Source organism: Podarcis liolepis (genome assembly GCF_965112155.1).
Source record: "Podarcis liolepis genome assembly, chromosome: 12".
NCBI lineage: Eukaryota > Metazoa > Chordata > Lepidosauria > Squamata > Lacertidae > Podarcis > Podarcis liolepis.
The window spans coordinates 42,242,588-42,261,720 of record NC_139563.1 but is presented as its reverse complement, the minus strand read 5'-3'; the positions used below and the strand labels follow the sequence as shown (position 1 = coordinate 42,261,720).

Below are 19,133 nucleotides of genomic sequence, written 5' to 3'. Positions count from 1 at the left end.
TAAAAGGACACATTCTACTCATGTAAAAACACGCTGATTCCTGGACAGTCCGCGGGCCGGATTTAGAAGGTGATTCGGCCGGATCCAGCCCCCAGGCCTTAGTTTGCCTACCCATGCTCTAGAGTAAGAAAGTTGGAAGAGACCTCAAAGATAGTCTATTCCACCCCACTTGCCAATGCAGGAAATCCAGCTGTATTTTGTACTGTGTTTTTATTTTATTTTATAAATTTTAATTATCTTAATGTACACAACCTTGACAGTTTATAAATATTATTATAAATATATAAATCTCCTCTTAAAATATCTCCAGAATATCGTAAGCAGTATGCTAATCAGAAATCTGCTGCCTGTCTTAAAAACTTTAAACAGACTAGGCACTGGACATTCATAAGCAGTTGCTCCATGGCATCCATACTGCAGTCACCTACCAGAAATAATTAAAACATTATTATGTATGTATTATGTATTTTATGTATTACGTATTTTGTGTTCCCATTTTGTATTTTTATGTTGTGAACCACCCACTGATCTTCAGATGAAAGGCAGTTTATTGTTGTTATTGTTATTAAGTCAAAGTCGAACATTTTTCAGCCCCACTGATTTAGGGGAAAGTTTAAGTACATTTAAAAATGTAATTTTTGGAAGTCACTGGGATTTAGAAGTGTTTGCTTTTAGTAGAATTGTGCCCATTACAATTATCTTTAAGAAGTTTTCTTCTCGGCTGTTTTATTCTTTCTCCCCTTTCCTCACCTTTCTCATGTGCTTTTACTACTCTACAGAACCACCATTATTCTCATTTAAATGCCCCAGGGTAAACAGTCAAATATTGGTGCTCCTGTATCTTACTGAAAACCCCTCTGACTGGAGGTGGGGATTTTTTTTCTCCCAAGAGAGCATATACTAAGAAAAGATCCTTCAACAGCCCAATCCTACCCCTCTGTGGGACTTTTCTGCTGGATATGTTTGCGCCTGGAGACCAATTAGCAGCTAAGGCACAGCTGATGAGAATATAATGAGGAAATGGAAAGAGATAAACCGAGCTCTAGGAGGAGAAAGGAGTTTGACAGGGAACTGGAACTTAAGCTGGTGTAAAAGAAGTCTTCAGGAAACTCTGGACAGACTTGCAGACTGACTCAAATTGAAAATTAACAAAGCAGTAGACTCTTGCAAGGGAGAATTTGTACACTGGCCAAATTCCATGTTTTCCATTATTGCCTCACATTCAAAAGTCTAAAACGACAGATTCACAGTTCAATGGGAACTGTAACAAAAGGTTTCTAAAGTTCTAAAAGCTGAACTGTTCCAGTGTGCAATTCTAAATAAGAACAGATCAGGCCAGTGGTCTAGTCCGGCATCCTGTCTGGCCACATCATAGATTGCTGCAAATAAGGGCCTACACAATTATTGGGAAGAATGGTTGAATAAATTATAAGAAAATGAAGGCCAACATTTTCCCTCACAACATCAGCTCATCTTTGCCAAACAAAGCAACCATATTCAAAGGCCAGGGAACCACTCCAGGTTGACATTTCAGCTAATGTACACCATATCGTACAATCTACTTGCAATTAAGTGTGGACAATTATTCGTTAATCGTGAGTAATCTACTCTGTGGTGCTTTACAGCATGAGCTTTAGGTCTATGCCCTCCCCTCCCACAGCCATTTAAAACTCCGCTCAGCTGCGGACTCAACACCTCCACTTCCTCTTACTTTTACCATCTGTCAAATGGAGCTGCAAATTTTGGCCTTCCAATTCTTGTTACCAGAATTACAGAGATGATGTACGTGGAGCACATCGAGCACTGAAAATCCATACCCTTTAAAAACACAAAAAACAGTGTTCCCACATAATGTCTGCTGGAGAACCAATAACACCCAAGAACTTGATTTTGTTTTGTTTTAGCAGTAAGAGCAAGCTAATGCTTATTTAAAACATGAGACAATACATTGTTAATATTCAGTGCCAAGAAATATATAATACAAATGCATTACTTTTGTCCCAGTATATGTCCAAGTTAGACAGGATCCCCTCCTCCCCAAAACTACTTTCCAAAAATGGAACGTATAACACATGAGTAGGAAAAACTATTAAATCTCAATTAAAATCTGTGGAGCTCTGGACAACTTGGCCACAATAAGGAAATTTTGCCCATGGTATGACTATTTTCTACCTTCCCATTTTGACTCTCTGGCACCCTATCTGCATAACCTAGCAATTCCAAAATATAGACGCGCTTTTACTCTCGCAAGATTGAATGTATTGCCCTCGGCTGTACTTGAGGGATGATTCCAACAGATTCCACACAAAAAACACTTATGCTCCTGTAGAGATGGCAGTCCTGAATCGGTGGCGCATGCCCTTCTGGCTTGCACTCTTTATAAAGACTTGAGGAATGAGATTATCACCCCTCTTTTATTGTCCATTCTGGGTTGCCCAACCACTGCCATGGTGTCCTGTCTCTTGGCAGATCAAGATGAGAAGGTGACAGCAAAGGTTGCAAGGTTTTTAGTTGGGGCAATTAGAACTAGATCCACTATGTGACTATTGATTCAAAACCCTAAAATGTATTTTATATAATTGACTTTTTATTTCTATTATTTGTATACCACATTGTTGTTTTATTGCTATGGCCGATGGCTGACGCAAATAAAGATCCATTCATTCATTCATTCATTCACAAGTAGGAAACATTGTTCAGACTGAGGGCCACATTTCCTTGTGGCAAACCTTGCAGGGACCGCATTCTGGTGATGGGAAGAACCAGTGTCAAAATTGGGGAAGAACAATGGGCACATTTATTCAGCAATATAGTGGAGGGGGGACAGGGGGACCATGGCCCTGGGTGCAAAATTCTGAGGGGGCACAACCAGGTGCCCCCATGCAGGCACTGACTTCCACAGGGATCCCCACCCCACCTAAGCGAAGGCAGCAGAGCAGCTCAGGCCCACGGTGAGCGGGCACAGATGGGGGTAAGCAAGGGGCAACCCCAGCATGGCGCAGCCTGCTGCTCCTCTATGCAGACGTTGGGTGGATTCACCTGCCAAGGGCCGCATCAGCTGGTTGGGCTCCCTTGGCTCTGGTGGGGGGGGGTGCTCAGGTGGCGTTGGCAGCTTGCCTGCCCCGGATGCCAGCAACCGATGCTACACCACTGCATCTATTATCTATTAGACTGGCCTCGACCAGAGCCAGGGCCTTTTCTGCCGTGGCCCCGGCCTGGTGGAACGCTCTCTCACAAGAGACCAGGGCCCTGCAAGATTTGACATCCTTCCGCAGGGCCTGCAAGACGGAGCTCTTCTGCCAGGCCTTTGGTTAGGGTTCAGTCTGACTCATTTTCTCTTTGTATAAGAACAAGCACGAAGGAAGTTTCCCAGCCTGCTCACAGGTCCTTATAATATCAGTGGAAACAGTTGGTCCTGGCGAGTATTAACCGCTTTCAGTTTTAACCTGAGGATTGTCATTTGTTCAGTTTTAACTTTAATTTTAATTTATTTGAATTAATTTTGGGGTGCATTTTAATTGATTGGTTGCTTGCTTTTATGCATATTGTATTATTTATATGATGTTAGCTGCTCTGAGCCCAGCTCCGGCCGGGGAGGGCAGGGTACAAATAAAATAATAATAATTTATTATTATTATTATTATTATTATTATTATTATTATTATTATTATCTTTCTACAGTAGGATACATTCCCACCATGCTAAAAGTAGAGGCTTCTTTCTACAGATATACACACACACTGCAAGCAAGAGGCATTATTAAGCTCAATGTTCCATTCCAGACAGGCAAGAGAACTTCAAGTTGAGTGCAGAGCACAATTGAGGGATGCTACCTGGAAAAGTGATGTGGCCTAGGGAGAGGCCTGAGGGCCAGATAAAGCAGTTTGAAGGGCCACTTCTAGGCCTTGGGCCTGAGGCTCTCCACCCCTGTATAAGAGCTCTCCTGATTCAAGCATGCACATAAGAAGGACTTCTTTTTCCAACCAGAACTAGCTGGAACTCAGTTCTGGCACCTCTCAGGTGGATGCCATTGCCATTCTAAGAGAATGAGGGAGAAGTTCGTTGTGAGTTCCTCATCAACCTGGATGAGGTTCTACTCTTTGTATACCTTCATTGTGAGTTCTGGCACCTCTTTTTCTAGGACAACAGCACTGCGTATGAGCTGAAAACACCTATCAACGCATTCCCTCATTTTTAGATGCATACCTTTAACAACCATATGGTCCATCAAGCTGCCTGAGGGCCTCCCTAATCCTCCTGCTTTGCTGCATACCTAGAACTACAAAAATGAGACAGCTGTCAAGGTGGCAGGCCACCATGCAAGGCTGGTGGGTTGGGCTCAGTTTTCTTGCTGGAGAGCACTGTTGCAGTGTCATTTTGTGTGTCCTCGCCCAAGCACCTTACTCAAAAAGCTGCATTTTGCCCAGGAAGACAAATACTCATGAGGACCTAGCAAACTAGGAGAAGGTGCATTTGAAAGTTTCCTGTCAAACCCCTCTACTGAAATTGGAGAGGCCAGGGGGGTCTGGTTTTTACATTGGCTCCCTGTACGTTTCTGAGCACAATTCAAAGTGTTGGTGCTGACCTTTAAACCCCTAAACGGCCTCGGTCCAGTATATCTGAAGAAGCGTCTCCACCTCCATTGTTCTACCCGGACACTGAGGTCCAGCGCTGAGGGCCTTCTGGCAGTTCCCTCCCTGCGAGAAGCCAAGTTACAGGGAACCAGGCAGAGGGCTTCCTCAGTAGTGGCACCCGCCCTGTGGAATGCCCTCCCACCAGATGTCAAAGAGAACAACTACTACCAGACTTTTAGAAGACATCTGAAGGCAGCCCTGTTTAGGGAAGCTTTTAATGTTTGAGGCATTTCTGTATTTTAATATTGTGTTGGAAGCCGCCAAGAGTGGCTGGGGAGACCTAACCAGATGGGTGGGGTATAAATAAATTATTATTATTATTATCATCATCATCATTGTCATGCGAGTCAGATGAAGTAATGCAGGTACTGGGCCTGTACTTGGAGGAAGTAATAGGCTGGATGAGGGGTAATAAACTGAGGCTGAATCCCAATGAGATAGATAGAGCTGCTCTAGATGGAGCTGAATTCCTCTTGAAAAAGCAGGTGTATAGACTAGGAGTACTCCTTGATCCAGGCTTGTCACTAGATGCTCAGGTTGCCTCCGAAGTACAGAGTGCCATTGCACCAGCTGTGACTGACTCACCAGCTATGGCCATTTGTAGACTGAGATAACCTAGCCACAATGACCCATGCTATGATAACCTCCCACTTGGCTTACTAAGATGCACCTTACACATTGAAAATGGTCTGGAAGCTACAGTTACTGGAGAACACAGCTGCCAGAATGTTGACTGGAAGAGTTAGCAGGGATCATGACACTGATTCTGAAAGATGTACAGTGGCTTCCTATTCATTTAAGATACTGATAAACAAGTTAGGATCCAGATATATGAAGGAACACATCTCCCTGTATCCGCCTTCCCATGTCTTTTGCTTTGCCCTACCACAGTGGATATACACCAGGCGGTGTCACACTGTAGGGTTTACTCTGTGGTGGCATCCTGACTAAGGAATTCTCTCCCCATTCCACACCTAGAAACATGAGTGGAGTCAACACCTTGGTCTTCCCCTGTTGCCCAAATGCCCAATCTGTTTCACTGGCTTCTGCCACGATTCTGGGTGTTTGTATGGATGAACTTTAAATGCTGTGTTTTTAACCTGCATTTAACTTAAAATTGTTTAGGGAAGTTTTAAATGTTTGAAGTTTTATTCTGTTTTTAATGTTCTGTTGAAAGCCACCCAGAGTGGCTGAGGAAACCCAGCCAGATGGACAGGGTAGAAATAAAAAGTTGTTCTTGTTGTTCTTGCTACTGTTGTTTCAATTATGTTGCAACCAATCCTAGGAGCACTTTGTGAAGCATAAGCTAAAGAAGATACTTAAGAAACAAGCAAACATTAGCAGGAAACATCCTGAAATGCTTAATGATCAGCATCCCTCCAGTTCCTAATCTAGTAAAAGCCACACTTTATCACCTATTGATTAGCTATGAAGAGCCCTGAAATCTCTAGTATGTTTTGTAAAGGTAAAGGGACCACTGACCATTAGGTCCAGTCACGGATGACTCTGGGGTTGCGGCGCTCATCTCGCTTTACTGGCCAAGGGAGCCGGCATACAGCTTCCGGGTCATGTGGCCAGCATGACTAAGCCGCTTCTGGCGAACCAGAGCAGCGTGCAGAAACGCCGTTTACCTTCCCGCCGGAGCAGTACCTATTTATCTACAGTGGTACCTTGGGTTGACTACTTAATTCGTTCCGGAGGTCCGTTCTTAACCTGAAACTGTTCTGAAACCTGAAGCACCACTTTAGCTAATGGGGCCTCCTACTGCCGCCATGCCGTCGGAGCCCGATTTCTGTTCTTATCCTGAAGCAAAGTTCTTAACCTGAAGCACTATTTCTGGGTTAGCGGAGTGTTTAACCTGAAGCGTATGTACCCTGAAGCGTATGTAACCCGAGGTACCACTGTACTTGCACTTGGGCGTGCTTTTGAACTGCTAGGTTGGCAGGAGCAGGGACTGAGCAACGGGAGCTCAGCCCGTTGCGGGGATTCGAACCACCGACCTTCTGATAGGCAAGTCCTAGGCTCTGTGGTTTAACCCACAGCGCCACTAACTTAACTCCATCTAAAGCCTAGACCCTCCCTCTGTTAAGCAGGAGGAAGAAAATCACCTCCCCTTTCTGTATCTAGAAATCAACATGGCACGATTGCCCTACTCTATGGTGAGTCTTTGTCATCAAAGCTATAGTTGGCTATAGATTCCCCTTAGATATTCCCAGAGAAACTCCACAAGGCAGCACAAGTGATTCGATTTCAGAAGCAGTTTTATATTTCTTTGATGGGTGCCTGGTCTTTTATCTCCGAAACCTTGAAGTCCAGGTGTTCCCACAAAAGGATCTAGCTGGAATAAACTCAGCTTGGCTGAATCAGGAATCCTGGCTTTGGAGCTCTTTTTCTGCACTCCCATTGCAGCGGACACTGTCCAGGAAAGCCTTGCCATGGCCAATCACAGTCTCCTCTTTTTTACTTTCTCTTTTGGAGCTTAGCCTAATGTGAATAGTTCCTGCACTGGACAGAGCATATGGAAGGAAAGGTACAACCCTCATTTTCTCTTGATGGATTTTCAGTTTCTATGCAATACCCCCCCCCAATCCAGTTTTCCCCTGTAGCCTCTGTGGCTAAATACAGCATCACTTTTCCTTCTTTTCTTTCCCTCTTATCCCCAAAACAGCCTCCACAGTCAACTGTCCACAATCAACTATCACACTGGAATTTTGCTATTCCCTCCCAATAATCAATCAATCAATCAATCAATCAATCAATGTCATTTGTATGCCATATCAATAGCAAATTATTATAATCAGTGCTATTTTTCTAGAAAAATAGGTGCCAGGGCTCACCATGAACTTATCCCCTGTTCTCTTAGAATGGTACCTGAGAGGTGCCAGAGTTGAGCGCCTGTAAGCTCCAGCTGAAAAAAGGAGCCCTGATTATAATTATTATGCTGCTTTCCCAAAGTTAAAACCAAACGCAAGGCGGCTTACAACATATAAACAATTACATAATTACAAAGGTAGCAAAAGTAGTCATTAACAATAAACAAAATAGCAGAAGTACACAACCAAATCAAACCATTTCCACATAAAACATAAGATCCAAAACAAAAATACAAAAAGCAACAACATCAGCAACAGCAACAAACCCACTCCCAACAAAACCCCAGCGCAAGACTCTGTTCAGCAGTCTCTGCTTTTGTAGCTGGAGTCAGTCAAGGCTGCCTTCCCAGGCCAGATGGGAAAAGGCCTCTAAGGCAGGCAGCAGGCATTCTAGGACTCACAGCAAAGTCCCTTTCCAAGAGTTCATTTCTAGAAAAGCTCTGATGCTATCTCAGTCGGTCCTTTACAAGGGAACTCCATTACCTTGACTAAACATTCCGAAGTTACTTGCACTGCACGCCTGCCTATTTGGAAAATGCGTTAATATCTGGGCCAGCAATGCCTGATATAAGCAGCCTGTCTTCCAGCAGAACAGAGCCAGGGTTGCAGTGGAAAATAATTCCCCTAGAACATTTACACTAAATTCCACCCCGTTTTTTTTGGTTTTGTTTTCCATAAGGGCTTCACCCTTGAACACAGAGCCATAGTCCATATAGAGAGTGACACATGTCAAGGCAAGGGTAGTAACAGTTTGGTGGGTCCTTACATTTTACAAGCTTTCCACACGTGAAGTAAGCCTGAGACTAGAGCAGGGAGAAGCAACATTTAAACCACACGGTCCCTCTTCCCTACCCACCTATTTTTGTGTACCTTGGTTTGAAACCCCAAGGCTTCCCCATTGCTGCAAAAGTCTCTGCCCTTTGCGGCTGTCCTCAATCAACATACATAAATTAAATAAAACGTGGCTGTGTTCTATGTCAGTGTTAAAAATACACAAGCCGCTTGCTGGGCAGGTTGACCACCAGCCAGCAGCAATATGACTTGATCCACAATAGCAGAACATGCCGTCATTTTGCCACAGCGTGACTGAAGGGTAAGCCATCTGTTAAGAAGCGCGGTGCAACAGGAATACATCTTGTAACATTCACATCAGCGTTTAAGAGCTTTCCTTTTCAGTGTTGGGGTGCAAGTCTGCCTAGAAGCCACTGCCTTTGACCCAGAAGCTTTGCGTTTTAATTACAAGTGCATAAAAACTGATAAGTTGTGTAGGCAACAGAGGTGCTTGCTCCACAAGCTCCAGAGCTGAGCCTGGGCACTAAAGGCAGAAACCAAAGCACAAAAGCAGGCTGAATTCTCCTTTTTCTTGGCGAGGGACTCCAGAAATCAGAAATGTTTTGACGCTTTCTTGTTACCCAGTTGTCTGGAATTTCTCCTTCAATAAAAAGAAGAATGAATGTGCATACTAAGGTATCCAAAGCAGTGCACCACAGAGCAGTAAAAAAAAGAAGAAGTAATATCTCATAAGGTTGTGCTTTCAATTTCTAATAAATCCAATATTGGGGGAAACAGGTCTCTTGGCTCTGTCTTGGCATATCTACCAATGTGACACAGATTCTCCCGTCTTTCATTTGCGAGTTCTGCGGCTTCGAATACTCCAGCCACTACTCTGAAATCCTCAAATATCACCCTCCTGTTGCCAGAATATTGCTCGTGGCTGTTCCATTTTTTACTTGATTTTAGCAGAAACCTACCTGGGGCCCGATCTAAGGAAGGATAATTAAGCAAAACAATTGACTGCAAGCACAGGACCCCAAGGGAAAGGTACTTAACTATGATGGCTAGTCCGCCGATTGCTACTGTGACTTCTTAGCCACAATACATAAATGCCATATTTCCCCCCTTTTCTTCTTACCTAGCCAAGCATTTACTTAATCCTCCTTTTGCCCATCTTTCATACAGCCCCCCTTTAGCCTTTCAAATAATCTCTATCCTGAAAGCAGAACGAGTAATGGTAGATGTCATTTCGCCCACTACTCCCTTGGTAGGGAGACTCAATGGTTTGGAGTTGTCAGGGGCAGGTCTTGGTAATACAGTGTCCGGTGCAAGGCCAAAATTTGATACACACACCCCATAGACCTTGGGGTGTCTCCCCAAAGTCACTTTGGGAAGGAGGCGTGAGGCTCTGGCAGCATCCTGAAGCCCTCCTGTCTCCTTCCTAAAGCTGGGAAAGCTTTGGGATGGAGGGAGGAGGACTCTAGGACCCTACCAGAGCCCTCATGCCTCCTTCCTGCTTACTAGGCTATGGGTAGGATGTGGGGGAACTGCTCATACTCCCCTAAATCTGCCTCTGGAGTTGTAATCACTCTGTGCGGGGACGGGAAGGAATGTAGCACAGCAGCAGAGTATCTGCTTTGCATGCAGAAGGCCTCAACTTTCATCCCCAGCATCTCCAGGGAGCCTGGAATTGTAGAAGGTAAAGGTAAAGGGACCCCTGACCATTAGGTCCAGTCATGACCGACTCTGGGGTTGCAGCGCTCATCTCGCTTTATTGGCCGAGGGAGCCGGCGTACAGCTTCCGGGTCATGTGGCCAGCATGACTAAGCCGCTTCTGGCGAACCAGAGCAGCACACAGAAACGCCATTTACCTTCCCGCCGGAGCGGTCCCTATTTATTTATTTGCACTTTGACGTGCTTTCGAACTGCTAGGTTGGAAGGAGCAGGGACCAAGCAATGGGAACTCACTCCGTCGCGGGGATTCGAACCACCAACCTTCTGATCGGCAAGTCCTAGGCTTAACCCACAGTGCCACCCGCCTCCTGGAATTGTAGAAAGCCACTGCCAAACAGTGTAGACCACTGGTTTTCAACTGGTGGGTTGGGACCCACTAACCGAGTTGCAACGGAAGCACTGCCACCATGCAAAGATTAAGAAATGGGTCCCCAAAGGCATGCTTGGGTTAAAGGTGGGTCTGAAAAGGTTGAAGATACCTGGTGTCCATTTACTGAGCAAAATGGACCAATGGGTGACTAAGCATAAGGCACTTTCCTATTTTCTATGAATGAGACACGCCTTCACATTCGTGCTCATGACACAGAGCCATCATAATGTGAAGAATGGAAATGCTATCCTTCTGGAGAGGTAGAAGCCAAAAATATGAGGTCCCACCCTATCATTCCAATGCTGTCCCTGTTCAACCAAATACAGACGCCTGTGGGGCAGCTCAGCCCATAGAACTGCACTGGCCAGAATTAGAAACAACCATTGTATGCTCTGAACATTGGCATTTTTTCCCCTTAGTCGTTGATGATAACAAGCTTTTGGCTTGACAACTCTCTAAATCAAGACCCGGAATCAAATACTGTATCAGGAAATGTGATCAGGAAAAAGATGCTTTTCACATCGGCTAGTGTTCCCAAATAACTGAAAGCTTAAATTCAAACAGGATGCAGCTTACAATGTATTTCTGTAAGGACTGGATGAACAAAGAATTTCCCTGAACAAAAGTAGGTCCAAGTTGTGTTTGTCAAGAGCTGTACTTGTCCAAGCTTTGCAGCAGTATTTTAACATCAATTTTTATTTGTAGGTAAACACACACACACACACACACACACGTAGTCACAAATGACTGACCCTCAGAAGTATTTTAATTTATTCTCTCTGTGTATTTTCTCTGAATACCGGGGGTGGGGGGAGCAATTCAAAGTTTGTCCACGATTTGCTGCGTGTAGGGGTCTTCCCTGCCAAACAGATGGTGCTGTCAGCTCTGACAGGACTTTTCACCAGTGGGATAATGGGGGGGAGGATGACTGGAAATCAGTGGCTTCCTCCCAAAACAGGTGGCTACAGTGCTGGGGAGGGTGAGCCAGGATTTATATTTTGTTGCTATTTTAACTAAATGTGAAGAATGGCACAATTGAAAAGTCTGGATCCACTGAAAGCCACAAGCACCCGCAAAACGGTTGCCAATGATTCAGCAAAATTGCACCACCGGGAGCAATAGGTTGCGCCCAGACAAAAGGCTAAAATTCTATACCCGGGCAATCCTTTCCCACTTACCTGGAAGTAATTCCCATGTATGATAATTATTTGAGCACTGGTGTCTATGGGAACTAAGTGCCACTAACTTAGGGATCCAACCCTATGTATTTTTCAAGCATAAAATGTTTCCGTTAATGTTGCATCATTGTGAACATGCAAAGCTTAAATCACTGAGTGATATGGAACTCTGTAACAAGGGCCTCATTGGTAAGGGGTTGCCTAAGGAGAGCACTGTTTTCATTAAGAGGAAACACATTTATCTACACAGAAATAAATGTCTATGAGGCCCTGCCTCTTGCTGACACACACTGTACAGAGCCAAATTATAATGCCCATGAAGCAACAGCTGTCTGCTCCGAAATAAATATGATCAGACTTGAACTACTGTTTGCTGTTTTCATTCCTCCATTGAGACAGCTCCAACCAGACATTCTAAATCCATCACAGAGTGGGGAGGAGACTGCTAGCTCAATCCCTCAACCGACTTCGCCATCATCCTTTCTGACTCAGAGGCAAATGTCTGCAGACCAAATGCCTAGTCCTGTGTAGGTTCTCCACAAGATTTAGAACCATGAAGGATCAATCAGATGAATGCTTTAAACTGGTCCCCAGAACACCCAATTAGGTGAACACAAACGTATTTCCTCATCAGATTAAAGCAAATGACTTCTTGCCTTACCAAAGCTTTCAAAATGCATTTGCTAAATAAATTCCAGTGCTTTAGAAATTGTCTTGTACGGTTTTTAAATCACTTGCTAGAAACTTCATTGAATTCAGTTGATATTCTGTAGAGCCTCTACCATTTTAAAAATCCATATGACCAATTCCCCCTTTTCTTTTTGTGGAGAAAACTCCAAGCCCAGTGAAACATGTGGAAATATTCTTATTGTTCTGCCTCTAGAATCAAGGAAATCAGACAAAGGGATACACAAATATTTCAGAAGTGGCATTTAACAACTCTATAGAGTTATTCTTCCCCTTTCCCCACACTGCAGTTTGACAACAACAACAAAACCGGCTTCTCACCAAGGGTCTAATCCTGACAAAGCTAAGTACTTTAACTTCCCATATGATTTAAGTCTACGTTTGACTCTCCCACTGAAATCAATGGGATTGAAAAATGCTTCACTTGGTTGGATCATGCCTCCATTTTTTCAAAGACTAGCCTTGTTCACAAATAATCTTGAGCTATAAACTATGGTTTACAGCATGAATGAGCTCCAAGCAACCCACAAATGTTAGCCAAGGTTTGTTCTTGTTTGGGGAAAACAAACTACGAGTCCAGGGTTTACATGCCATGCAAAGTCAAACCATGGCTTAGTTCCCTCCAGTGTAGCAGCAGCATAGGAGTAACAAAGTGGTTGAAATTTTCCAAGCATGCTTGCTCATTCACACTAGGCCGAAGTTTGACTTAGTGTTATGTGCAAACTGAGCCAGTATCTTTTTGATATGCATGGCAGGTTGCTATATTCTTCATTTTTTGGTCAAGTAACTAAACTCATCAAGGCCAAGGAAATTTCCCCATAAATAAGGCAAAGCAGACTTATGTGATTGCAAAAGTAGGCAAACTACATTAAATATGAATTAGTATGCTACCCCTTTTTAGTGTCAAATGGAAATGTGATCATCTTTAATTTTTCAGTAGTTTCCAATATTTTGTCTTCAGATGAGAAAGGACTGAAATTTTCACTTGGCTTCTGTTCACCTTCAAATCGCTGATGGCATGCTAATAAAGCTTCTGAGCTTCTTGAGGGTATTGGCTTAGGACTGTTAACCTGGGATCCTTAGTTGCTGATTGAGCTAATCAGCAATACACCTCACTAATAATTTCAGGTTGTTAATGCACCAACGTGAGGCTTGCACGGAGCAAAACACTACACCAGAGTTTGCACAGAACAAGTAACGATCCTGTTGTTGTTCATACAATCGCTTATCCTGGGTTAAAAGAGCAGGAAGTCAACAGTTCCTGACTATGTGATTTCACAACTCACTTTATCTTCCAGTTCATCCCTTGAGTGCGTAAACAAACCAAGAGCTAAAGTGAATTAATGGCTTGTGATCCCAGGATAAATGATCACATAAACAAGCCCTCCATTACAGATGGCCTTGCTTTCCAAAGCTGTTTCAGATGCTTCCCATTTGAGCGACTTGCAGTGCAATCTATAATCATTATATTATTTATTTATTTATACATACATACATACATACATACATACCCCAACTGTTTGCTTGACAGATCTACTCAGAAGCACATCTTATTGAGTTCAATAGGCTTTACTCTCAGGTAAGCAGTTACCGCTTTAGCTTGGTTCAATATACAATGACAAGCACGAAAGATACAAACTGGCCCAAGACACTTGACACTTTTGAGCCAACTCCCTGTTTAAAGCACTACAAACTCCAAACCCATCTTTATTTTACTCCATCTTAAATTCCAGTTCATCATCTGAATATAGACTTATTTCTTGCAGTTAAGGTTACATTTGAGGCCTTTTTTAAAGCACTATGAAGAGAAACTCTTGACCCATCCCATCTTCGTCTGAATATATCCTTACTTCATTTGAATCAAAGCTCATCAGACAAATACATGCTTATTTCATTTATTGCAATTAAATCTTTATTTCCATTGCCTTCTCCTTCTGGCACAACATGTGACTTACTAGTAATCATCTTTCTCAACGTCAAAAAGCTACAATTATGATTTCTGCAGTCTCACTCGGAAAATAGATCACTCAAGGCCCAAACAGCACAAAATGTTAAATGTCTCCCGAGAGGTAGAAGTTCTTAGCAACTTAAAGGCAATGGAAATTTAGGCTGTAGCTGGTGTGTTTTTTCTGCTGGAAGACAAACAGAATATTACTCATTGTTTTCAGAGGTCAGAAGGACCAGGTCCAACTTTAATTCAGAGTGTAAGCCCAGAAATAGCCTCTTGAGGTCAGTGGCAAAGCTCCCATTCATATTTAGGAACCTAGATTTCACCCTTTACAGTATCTCATTACTCTTTTACGAGAAGATCTTGGATTCTGTAAGCAAAACAAAACCCAGCAAACTTATTTGAACACATATTTCGCTATCAAATATTATTTGAAGCAATAGGGAATGCAGAACTGGTCCAATTATTCCTCCAATTATTCTGGCTGTACTAAACTGGACCTAATACAGAAATATCAGAAACTGATACTGTATGGCTGAAGTAGGAGAGAGTCAGTTTATAAAACAGCTTACATATTCTGGTCTTTGTCAACAAACCACACACTTATTCACATCTGTAATTTACAGTCCAGTAATGGAAGCCAAAAGCAAAAGTTCTGTATCCCATCACAACACATTTCCAAGATCCGAGTTCTCAACAGGCCACAACATACACCACACAAGGCATGGACATGTTCCGATATCACCAGAATCTGTTCTGCCTCAAGTTTTCGGTTTAATGTTTCCCTTTTGTGGGATCAGTATACTTTCGTTTGTATTTTAAAACAGGTCCCCGCTACCTCTTGTACGGCCTTTCAAATTTTATTTTACATTGCCCTGTTTCTTGCGTAGTTTGCCAGTTTGCTCACCTCTCCCAAGTTAGCAAAACACTGGACCAAAACACACATTTCATTTGGCACAGCTTTGCTGTGTGCCAATATAATCAATACACCAAGGGTGGGGAGTTTGAGCCACATACATAGCAATGCGAGAGAGCCAGTTCCCACTCGCTGAGAACATCTACTATGCACAGCCATAGAATTTCTCTCCTAAGTGCCACATTTTAAGGTCACGACCACAGCGTCCCAGCCAGGGCTTGCCACTATAGCACCCATTTCTGATCTTTAGGATACAAACTCCCCACCCTTCCTCCTCTGCTACAGGCGTCGCCAAACAAGGGAAGAAGGGGGTTAGTAGGCGAACTGAACAACATTTTAAGAAAGGGGGGACACACCACACCTTACCCCCCCCTCCCCGCGTATGAAAGTGAAGTTGGGAGAGGGCTCTTTGCTAACCCCCCACCCGAGGGACAGGGGATTCGAGCGCCTTACCGGGTGCAGCGGGGTGACTCAGGCGGCGTGGAAGGCGAGGCGCAGGCGGGCATGGAGAGCTGCAGCTTGCCGAGCCTTTTTGCGCCTCACCTGGGAGTCGCTGCTGCTGCTGCTGCTACCGCAGCCCGGATCACAGACCTGGCTGCCATTTGTTGCGCGGCTTCCCGGGGACGACGCAAGCGAGGCATTGGAGGGAGGGAGAGAGCGAGAGAGCCTTTCCTCCCCACGATCCCGGCGGAGAGTCCGCTCCGTAGCAACCGATCCGGATTAGAAGGGTTTCCCCGCTGGTTTTGGGTCTCCCCCAACACCACCACCAGCCTTTTTTTCAGTGTGGCCAAATCCCAAGGCAACGCCAGGCGCTCCCCGCCGGCTGCTCGCTCGCTCTTCGCCTCATGGTGCGCGGCGCTGGCCAGCCGGAGGGCACGTCCCGATCGCCCGATCGCTTCCCCGATCGCCCCCCGAATGCTGATCAGCGGCGGCGGCGGCGGCGGCACCAGCAGCTCGGCGGCGTCCTGCAAACCCGGGCGTGGCAAACCAAGCAAAGCAGCGCCTTGCAAGAGACAGGAGCACATGCACGACTTCGATTCGCTCTGCGGAGCCGTGGGGAGGTTGCGGGAAAGGGGTGGGATCGAGTGGACTCGATCGCCTCGTGCTCTACAGGTGCTGCCGCCTAGGAGATCGAGGGGGGGCTCCTACACTGGGCAGCCAGCCCCCCTCCCCAGCCATGGGGGGCTTTTCGCCCTTGGCAGGGAGGGCGCTTTGGAGACGCGATCGGGGAGATGACTTGCTTTGGGCGCGCCAGATCCCCCCTCCCCCAGCTCCACGGCCGCGAGAGTTTCTTGGGACGTGCAGCCGGAGAGTCACGGACTCCGGGTGTCTGGCGCGATCCCCGCCCTCGCCTTGCTCCTGGGAGCCTGGGCGCGAAAGAGGCGAGGCCGTTGTGCCGCTTCCTGAACGGGCACCTGATCTCTCCAGGTCCCTCTCCCTCGCCTCCTCCTCCTCCAGCCCGGGAAAGGGTTTCGCGATCTCGGGCAGCGATCTCTTCTCCTCCACCCTGGCATGTCAATCCATGACCCGCCCGCCGATCGGCCGCGCTCTCTTCTCCGAGATCACGTCCTCTGCCATGTACTCCGCGGTTACTCCTGGTTTACTCAATCTGGGCAGCTCCGTTTTCATTCCAGGCACCCCGGGGGAGGCGAGGGGTGAGTGGGTGGGTGTAAGGATCTCCTCGGAAGTAAAGAGACTTGCTGCTGGGGTTGGGCGTCCGATCGTCTTCCCTCTGCACCTGCTAGGGCCAACCTCCCGACCCCCCAAAAAAACTCCTGTTCCTGTTGCATTTGCAGCCTTGTCATTCAGGGACACCCCTCCACCCCACCCCACGGTCCCCTCTGGCTGTGGATCCCCGTGGAAAATACTATGTGCTTCCCACCGAACTATGCAATCGGTACCAGCCAAAAAAATGTGGATTTAGCAGCCTCATTTCCCAATGATGCGGCTTTATCGAGGCTCAGATCCATGCCGGTTTAAAAACGGGAGTTGTTGGGGTGGGGGAGGGGAGGAAAGCGGTGAGGAAATAGGGTTTTGATGGGGGGGGGGGATTTGCCGCCGGTTGGGAGATTTCGGTTCCGTGGCGGTGGCGCCTCGTGCGCAATCCTTTGGGCACCGGATTAAATCCGCGCGCATCATACCCAAGCGCACTGCGCCCGAAGCTTCCCTCCGCGTTTTTTTCCATTTTTATCAACTTTAAAAGGCGTGTTGTTACGGTGCTTGGGGGAGGGGGGACGACGCCTAGGCAACGACGCCGTTGAAGCCTTGCCTGCCAAGAATTCCGATCCGCTTGTCTATATAATGCATTCGGAGGCGTCAGGCTCCCCCCCAACCCCGACCCCCCCCCAGCCCTTCCCTGGGAGAGCGCGCCAATCCCGGGCAGGAAATGCAACAGGCGGCGGCGGCTTACCTTCCTTTGCCCAAATCTTGCGCCTGCCCGCCTGACCATATAAGCAGAAGAGAAGGAGTGGGTGCTTTTTCCCCCTTCCCCTTCCAGAGGGAAGAAATGGCTACTCGAGGACGGATCCCGCTAGCTTCTGCCTGCCGAAAGGAGCAGCTCCGAGGTTCTCGTGGGGCCCAAGGAGACTCTGCCTTCCAGTGGCTGAAAACCAAAAACCCGCCACGAGGGAGGGCTAGAGGAAGGGCTTAAGCGGGGTCTAAGGCCCGGCTTGGGGGTCAGCATTTCTAGGACAAATAGGGTCTAAAGCAGTGGCGTAGCGTGGGGGGGTGCAGGGGGGGGGCCGGCCGCACCGGGCGCAACTTCTGGGGGTTAGGGTTAGGGGGCGCAAATTACTTGCCTTGCCCCGGGTGCTGACAACCCACGCTACGCCACTGGTCTAGTCTCCCTCTGCGCTTCTGCATAGCATTATTACCTCTGGTGTAGGTATGTAATTAATTAATTATTCTACTTTTCAGATACAGCCGTACTTTGGTTCCCAAACTTAATCCGTTCCGGAAGTCCGTTCCAAAACCAAAGCGTTCCAAAACCAAGGCGCACTTTCCCATAGAAAGTAATGCAAAATGGATTAATCCGTTCCAGGCTTTTAAAAACAACAACCCCTAAAACAGCAATTTGACACGAATTTTACTATCTAACGAGACCATCGATTCATCAAATGAAAGCAACGATCAATGTACTGTACTATAAAAATAAATAAGACAGTATTGTAGATGATGAAAAGTAAAATTAATTTTTCCCTCTTACTGCACTGATGATAGTCATTGTTTGGATGGGGGGTGGGGGTGGGCTTTTATCCATTTCTGCAGTCACACAATCGGTCAGTCAGTATCTGTACTGGGTTCCACACAGTCACAAAAACAAGTCATAAAAACAAAGTCACAAGTGAGTCCCGTAAAACGAACAAGTTACAGTCACAAAAACGGAAAAGCCACACAAACAAAAATGTCCCAAAGAGACTCTAATCACAACCGCGCCACACATTTAAATCATATTTGAATGAAAATGCCCATCAACTTTGGGGGGGGGCACGGCTCAAATATTTTATTGGGGCGAAGGGATCTCAACCCCTATAAGTTGACTCCTATGCGTCACATTCACAACATACCTTTAAATCACATGGCTTCGCTCCAAAAGAATTGTGGGAAGTGTAGTTTGCCCCTCATAGGGACGCGGGTGGCGCTGTGGGTTAAACCACAGAGCCTAGGACTTGCCAATCAGAAGGTCGGCGGTTCGAATCCCCATGACAGGGTGAGCTCCCGTTGCTCGGTCCCAGCTCTTGCCAACCTAGCAGTTTGAAAGCATGTCAAAGTGCAAGTAGATAAAGAGGTACCGCTGTGGCGGGAAGGTAAATGGCGTTTCCGTGCGCTGCTCTGGTTCGCCAGAAGCGGCTTAGTCATGCTGGCCACATGACCCGGAAGCTGTACGCCGGCTCCCTCGGCCAATAAAGCAAGATGAGCGCCGCAACCCCAGAGTCGGCCATGACTGGACCTAATGGTCAGGGGTCCCTTTACCTTTACCTTTAGTTTGCCCCTTAAAGAAGCTGCAGTTCCCAGCAACT

General features: G+C 46.0%; 1 protein-coding gene across 5 annotated transcripts in view; it reads right to left on the bottom strand.

Annotated features, from left to right (window-relative positions):
* LRRC3B (leucine rich repeat containing 3B) overlaps positions 1 to 17,698 on the bottom strand; it is a 74,064-nt gene extending 56,366 nt beyond the window's left edge. For 2 of the 5 annotated variants that reach the window (XM_083468560.1, XM_083468562.1), the window contains exon 1: positions 17,525 to 17,698. The gene's annotated coding sequence lies outside the window, so the exon portion shown is untranslated. Of the gene's footprint in view, positions 1 to 15,567; positions 17,477 to 17,524 lie in introns of those variants that run through there. The other 3 variants (XM_083468563.1, XM_083468564.1, XM_083468561.1) reach the window with 3 other exon arrangements.
* Positions 17,699 to 19,133: the final 1,435 nt, after the last annotated feature.